Below are 6,670 nucleotides of genomic sequence, written 5' to 3'. Positions count from 1 at the left end.
GTCCAAAAGCCTGGGATTGCAGAAAATCAGCTATCGTCCACAAACATCAAGATTTTGGGAAAACCTCTGTGTAGGAAAGATCTTGACCTCAGAGCTTTTCTAGACCAATTGATGTCTACCCCATTTCCCCACTGAATCTCACTGTGATCCCTTTTATGCAGTGGAGAGCTATGGAATGATCCCTGTTAGGGGTGAACTGAAGAAAATAAAGTGTGAAACACAATCATTACAACTATCTCCAATTCCAGAGCTAGGGAGAATCCGAACTGCAGCCAGAAAAAGACATCTCTCATTTCAAAGAAACAACATATGAACTTTTCCAGACCTCAGCCCAGCAACACAATTCCAGAGAAAGAAATTAACAAAGGTGAAATGTACATTCACTAGGAAAATGCAGAAACAGCAGTCTTATACCCCCACAAAAACTCATGGCTATTAAAACCTATATTTTTGGGACCTACCAGTGATCTGCAAATGAAAATTGAGAAGGAAAATACATACAAAGAAGGAGTGGAATAATAAGATGGGCATATGTTTAGAACTATATCATGTACTGAGTAGGTTTTTGGCTCCTTAAGCAGTGTTTCTAATTCTGTTGTAAAGTATTATTGTACTCAAGGGCACTTAAGCATCCTAAAATGGTTTATTTTCCTTTTCAAAATGATAATCTATTAAACAAGAGGACAAAAAGTATTAATAACCTGAATCACTTAACAATAAAGGCACATCTGCAACTTGTTCCCAATGAGTCGTGGACAGAACTAGAGCTTTGCTACAACCCACACCAACCACCACCACCAGAATGAAGCCAGGCATTAAAAGTGAATGATACCAGCGGAACAGGACTGAACTGAATATTTGATTTTTTTCCTTTGGTGGGAAATATACCTGTGTCTTAGAGTGTGCATTTACATAGATCCCAGCAACTTTGAAGCCGCTGCTGTTGTGTTGGGGTTTGGGGTTTTTTTGTTTGTTTTTGTTTTTTCTTCTCCCTTTCTGTTGCAGCTCAAAATGAGGGAGGACCTGGAAAAATACAGAACAATGAAGAACAAAAGCTCTCCCTCCTGCTCTTTAAAAGGGCAACTTTCCTTTACAGAGACAAAAGAGTTCTCACCTCTTCAGCAATGACCTCTGTTCTACACTCTGAAAAGAAAACATCCCTCCCTGTCCCAGCTTCTCACTTTGGTCCAGCATTATCAGCTGTTGGATACTAATAAAACCAAATGTTATTCCTTATTTCTTTAGTCTTTCTAGGACTTGTTGAACTGACTTTGTCTATGGGATTTGCCTTCTGCTCACAGGATCAGTAGCATGTTTGCAGTAATGACAGCCCACTGGGACTGAAAACACATGGCTGTCCCCACTAAAGTTATCTTTGACATGAGTAGGCATCAGCCTTGGGATGAGGTTGTGATGATCTAAGGTTTGTCATTTGGTTTATGAAAGGACCTATTGCCCCCACTGAAACTTGGACTTGTCAAGGTGGAAGGATTCAGCTTTACCTCCATTCATAGAATATCAGAGTGGAAAGGGACCTCAGGAGGTCATCTAGTCCAACCCCCTGCTTAAATCAAAGCAGGACTAATCCCCAGACAGATATTTACCCCAGATCCCTAAGTGGCCCCCTCAAGAATTGAACTCACAACTCTGGGGTTAGTAGGCCAATGCTCAAACCACTGAGCTATCTCTCCCCTCCACTAACAGCCTCACTGAAGTGAAGCCTCAAAACATTGGATAGAAACTCCGAAACGCTCCTCTCCACGGAAATCTTTAGTAAAAGGTGAAAGATTTACACGATCTGAACAGAAACCAGAGAAGCCATCTTTCTCACTGTAATGCTTCCTTGGAAAATACAGACCTAAATCTGTGCTCAGACATCATTGTCAAGGCAGGACATAGGACTTGGAACACTAAACCTGTCCCCAGCATCCATTTCAGTCCATCATTCTCCATTTCTAACAAAATCCTTCAGATTTTTTATTTCAAAAATGTTTTGTTTTGTTGGCTGATGTTTAGGACTTTCACATTCCCTAATCCTTCTCCCCTTCTTTTTTCTATTGGCCTCCTTCCTTCATTTTCAATTTGCTTGAAATGTAAGAATGTCATTTACTATTTATTATTATACTGCAGTAGTGCCTACATTAACTCTTTGTTATGTCATACATGTCCTCGAGCAAATTCACAAGACAATGAGGGAAAGGACTTTGTAGGTAAAATTATGTAATAGTAGGCAGTTGCTTTAAGGGACAAATCCTTTTATTTTTCTATCTTTATCTGTGACATGTATCAGGAAGCTCCATCTTACAGCATAGGCGCTGATTCAGGAAAGCCCATACACATGTTCTTCACTTTAAGCACCTGCTTAAATCCATCCCTATTCAGCAAAGCACTTAAACATACCCTTCATTTGACTCCAAAGGGATTTAAACATGTGTTTGAGTGCTTTTCTGAATCTGGTCCATAGTTTCTAACTACATAATTGTTACTCACCGAACAGTGTTCCTGTACATTCTATTTATTTATTCATTTGTATAAGTACTTACTGGAGGGAAAGTTCAGAGTATACAACACATTATTTGTTGCATCGTTGCTGTCTTCAGGTGTATTCCCTAAAACATATTCAGTCATAATCATTACTGCATAATTCAGAACCTGATGAATATTCACTAGAGATTTATTACTTTACCAGTTTCTTTTTTTGTTTACTTGAATGTCATCCTTACACATTTCACACTCTATATGGCACTACATGAAAGCTCCAATCCAGCAAACCCTTCTTCACATGAGTATTCCCGTTGACTGCAATGGGACTACTTATAGGGCTATAGGTTACTTACATGACTAATAGTTTGTAGGAACACACTCCAGCATTAGGGCCTGTTCTGAAGCCCTTTCTCAGTGAAAATATCTATTTATGTCCTTGGATATTTTACTTGAGTAAAGGCTGCAGGATCAGGGCCCCTATATTGTAGAGCTGAGTGTGATTGTATATGTAGTTATTCTGATATGGAACAATTTTTTAAACTATTTTTCTATAACATATGGGAGATATGTATCTTGGCTACTCTGCATTCTGACTTGACCCTGAGATACACAGAGCACCATTAATTCCTATTGTCTGAAATGGAAATTGAGGGTGTCCTGAGTACTGGCTCAGCATAAATCAGGCCCAACCATGTAATTATAACTAAAGTTGTGAGAAATTTGTCAGTTCCAGTTGGAAAGCACTGGTGGAAATCTTTTATTTGATTTCAGTTCCTATGTGCTCAATCCATAGATTTCACTTTGCCACACAGGTTCAAACAAACTAAAAAACTCAACATGAAACTGTGTTTTGCATCAATCCCAGTTCATTTGAAAGGTTTGTGATCTTTAGTAAACCTTTTGATAAATCTTCAGTTGATTAATACTGAATTGGAACCGAAGGCCTGGTGATTTTTGTGCAGTTTTATAATGAAAGTTTCACACCGCTTTGTTTGTAATATTTATGGTGAGCTCCGAGAACTTTGTTTTAGAAACATAGACAGTATATATAAATGGTTATTCTAGTTGGTAGTAGGGTTTGTAGAATCATAAATGTGTTTACCTTTCACAGAGCAGATAGATGCTATCATTTTCATTTTAAAATTATTATACTCTAAGGTATATATTTTTTTAACTTGAATTACATTAAAACCTATGAAAATTCTTGTGTAGATTTTGTCATTAATAAAATAGCTCTCTACAGTAGTACTAGTTAATACAAACCACAAGCTTTTTTATTTATATAGTATTTTGAGTTAGATATATATTATGGTCTCCATTTAGATTGAAATCTCTACAAATTGCTGTTTTTAATCTTGACTAACTACACAAAACTAATCAAAATTCAAAAAGATATTTCCATATTTCAGTAGCTGCTCTTTGGAAAGAGGACAAAATCAGTCTGAACTGTATTATGTTAAGTGATGAGTGGCATACTGTATAAAAACAATAGAAAATTCTCCAAATGGCTGCCTCAGATATCTTGATAACTAAATTCTACATACAGACATTCTATGTCTCCTATGCCCTCTAGCTTCTAGAAGCTGTATTTTCCAGCTGCTCCATTTCTTAAATTTACCATACCTGTCTACAGCTACATAGTTTTAATTTCCAGTTAACCATAACCTACAGTGAAATAAAGTAAAATAACATCCCCAGGCTTCTCAAGTATAAAACTGTCCCAAGACTGAAGTAGAGTGTTGGCACAGCTTCCACACAGCCATGAAACTTCGGGGTTGGATTCTCATTTACACTAAGGCCCCCCTACACCACTCTGAAAATGTAAACGCATCTAAAAGTGGGCATAAATTACATTTACATCCACTTTAAGACCCCTTTACACTGCCAGAGTTCTGTAAAAAGGCCTGATTACTGAGAATCAGGCCTGTGAATTCCAGGAGTGGGTTATTTCCATCTCAAGAGATAAGACAGATACAGATGGCAAAAACCAAGGTGTGTCTTTATAAATCACACCTTTCTAGGCAATAATATTAGTTCTTTTGAGGTAGCACTTGCCCTGTGAAGCCTCCTCAGAGCAAACCATGCCTCTGATGGAACTTAGACGCTCTTCAAGAAAGACCCTGTGTCCTATAGCGCACAGGAGAACAGCTCCTCCCTGAAGCCTTAAAGAGCTCCACCAGACTATAACCAGATCAGGATGTCTTGCTGTGGGGGCATGGTAGGTTACCCTTTCTCCTGATCATCTTGGGGAGTGCCCCAGCTATGGACGTATTTGTCCTGAAGAATTCCTAAGCAACTTTATGTAAAACATTTTCTGATGTGTAATAAGATCTTTATATGTTGTAACATCTAAAAGATAGCTTTTGAAAATATATACTTAAAAAAAGGGGAAAAAATAAATAATCTAAAAATTCTTTGATCAGAGGCAATTCAACCTAATGGTTACAGTAAATGGCAAGGAGTCAGGAGAACTTGGATCTATTCCTGACTGCCTCTGATTCACTGTGGCCTATTTCTCTATCTGTAAAATATGAGTAGTAATATTTACCTTTTAAAATTCTTAATTATCATTATTATAAGGTGGTGGCATCCCAACAATTTTGGCATTTGCAGAATAAGGTAATACTTTTAGCTCAGATTGGAAAAAAATATAGACACTACAGACATTTTGTCTGTTCTGTAAACCTCATTAAAGATAAGCAAAGAGATATCTTCACAAAATACCTCCCAAGCTGCAGAAAATTAAAATGTGTAGATTTATCAACTATGACCTTCGTGCAGAAATGGTCAGTGCTTAAAGTTTATGAAAATGATTTGACTACACAGTGAATATAGAATGACTATTTTAAATGCTTGTTTGTAGACCTTCATACGAACCAGAGATGCTTTTTGTTTGAAGTCCATTGCCCTGACATTTGATTTTTTAAAAAACATTTGATTTTAATTCTCAATCTATTTCTTTTGCCTTAAGAAAATATATCTTAAGGCTTCTACTTTGACACCCATAAATCCACATGAATGTTAAAGAAAGAATATATAGCCTAAGGGAAAACAGCCCTTAGCTAACTAATGGTACAAATTTTGCATGAGACATATTCTCCCCCAAAAAATATTTCAAAGCTGGAATGCTCCTCTCAGGTCTCTGGGGGAGAACTAATGAGTGAAAACCTTTGAGGGTACATCTACACTGGGATAAAAGACCCATGGCATGGCTGTGGCTAGTCCAGGTCAGCTGACTTGGGTTTGTGGAGCTTGGCCTGTGGAGATATTCAGGGTCAGGCTAGGGTTGCCAGGCATCTGTTTTTCGACAAGAATGCTTGGTTGAAAAGAGACCCTGGAGGCTCGGGGCCATTAAAAGTCCAGTTGGCTGCCCGCAGCATGGCAGGCAGGGTGACTGCCTGGCTCAATGTGGCTCCCAGGAAGCTACCAGCATATCCCTTTGGCTCCTAGGCATAGGGGCGGTCACTGGGATTCCACACGCTGCCCCCAACTCTGAACGCCAGCTCCGCAGCTCCCATTGGCCAGGAACTGCAGCCAATAGGAGCTGAAGGGGTGGTGTCTGCAGGCAGGGGCAACGTGTGGAGCCACCGGGCCATCCCTGTGCCTAGGAGCCAGAGGGAGCTGTTGCCGCTTCCAGGAACCGCCTCAAATAACTGCTGCCCAGAGCCTGCACTCCTCACTTCCTCCTGCACCCCAACCTCCTGTCCCAGCCCTGAGCCCCCTCCTGTACCCAAACTCCCTCCCTGAGCCTGCACCCCCACACCCCAACCCAATCCCAGCCCACACTGCTTCCCGCAGCTCCCATTGGCCGGGAATGGCAAACCGCGGCCACTGGGAGCTGCGGGCGGCCATGCCTGCAAACAGTCAATGTAAACAATGCCTCTCCAGTCATCAGGCTGACTACCAGGCCTACCTTGACTTGTTCGGACAAGTATGTCTGAGGGCGAAGCAAGAACAAGAACAAGGCACTGGTTCATGAGACCTCCGGAAGCCTCAATATTTGAACAATCCTCACTGAAGTGCTCTGGGAGAGAGACAAACAGGTCTGGGTTCAAGGGGTGATGTGGCCGGTAGGGCCCAAAGTGCAATGTTTTCTGCACAGAGTTGATGGACTTGCCCCTGCAGTGCCTGATTCTCAGTGACTGGCTGTGCAATCCATGCCTTCATGGCTTGGTTGTCTGTCTGG

The 6,670-nt window shown here is 40.4% G+C and overlaps 1 non-coding gene across 1 annotated transcript; it reads right to left on the bottom strand.

Moving 5' to 3' along the window:
• Window positions 1-1,702: 1,702 nt before the first annotated feature.
• LOC123370556 lies at window positions 1,703-1,818 on the bottom strand. Its single transcript, XR_006579457.1, has one exon. It is a non-coding gene; the product is annotated as a U5 spliceosomal RNA (small nuclear RNA).
• Window positions 1,819-6,670: the final 4,852 nt, after the last annotated feature.

The sequence above is a fragment of the Mauremys mutica genome, chromosome 4 (genome assembly GCF_020497125.1).
Source record: "Mauremys mutica isolate MM-2020 ecotype Southern chromosome 4, ASM2049712v1, whole genome shotgun sequence".
Classification (NCBI taxonomy): Eukaryota; Metazoa; Chordata; order Testudines; family Geoemydidae; genus Mauremys; species Mauremys mutica.
Note: the sequence above shows the minus strand (reverse complement) of the source record. Positions and strands in the feature narration are given on the sequence as shown.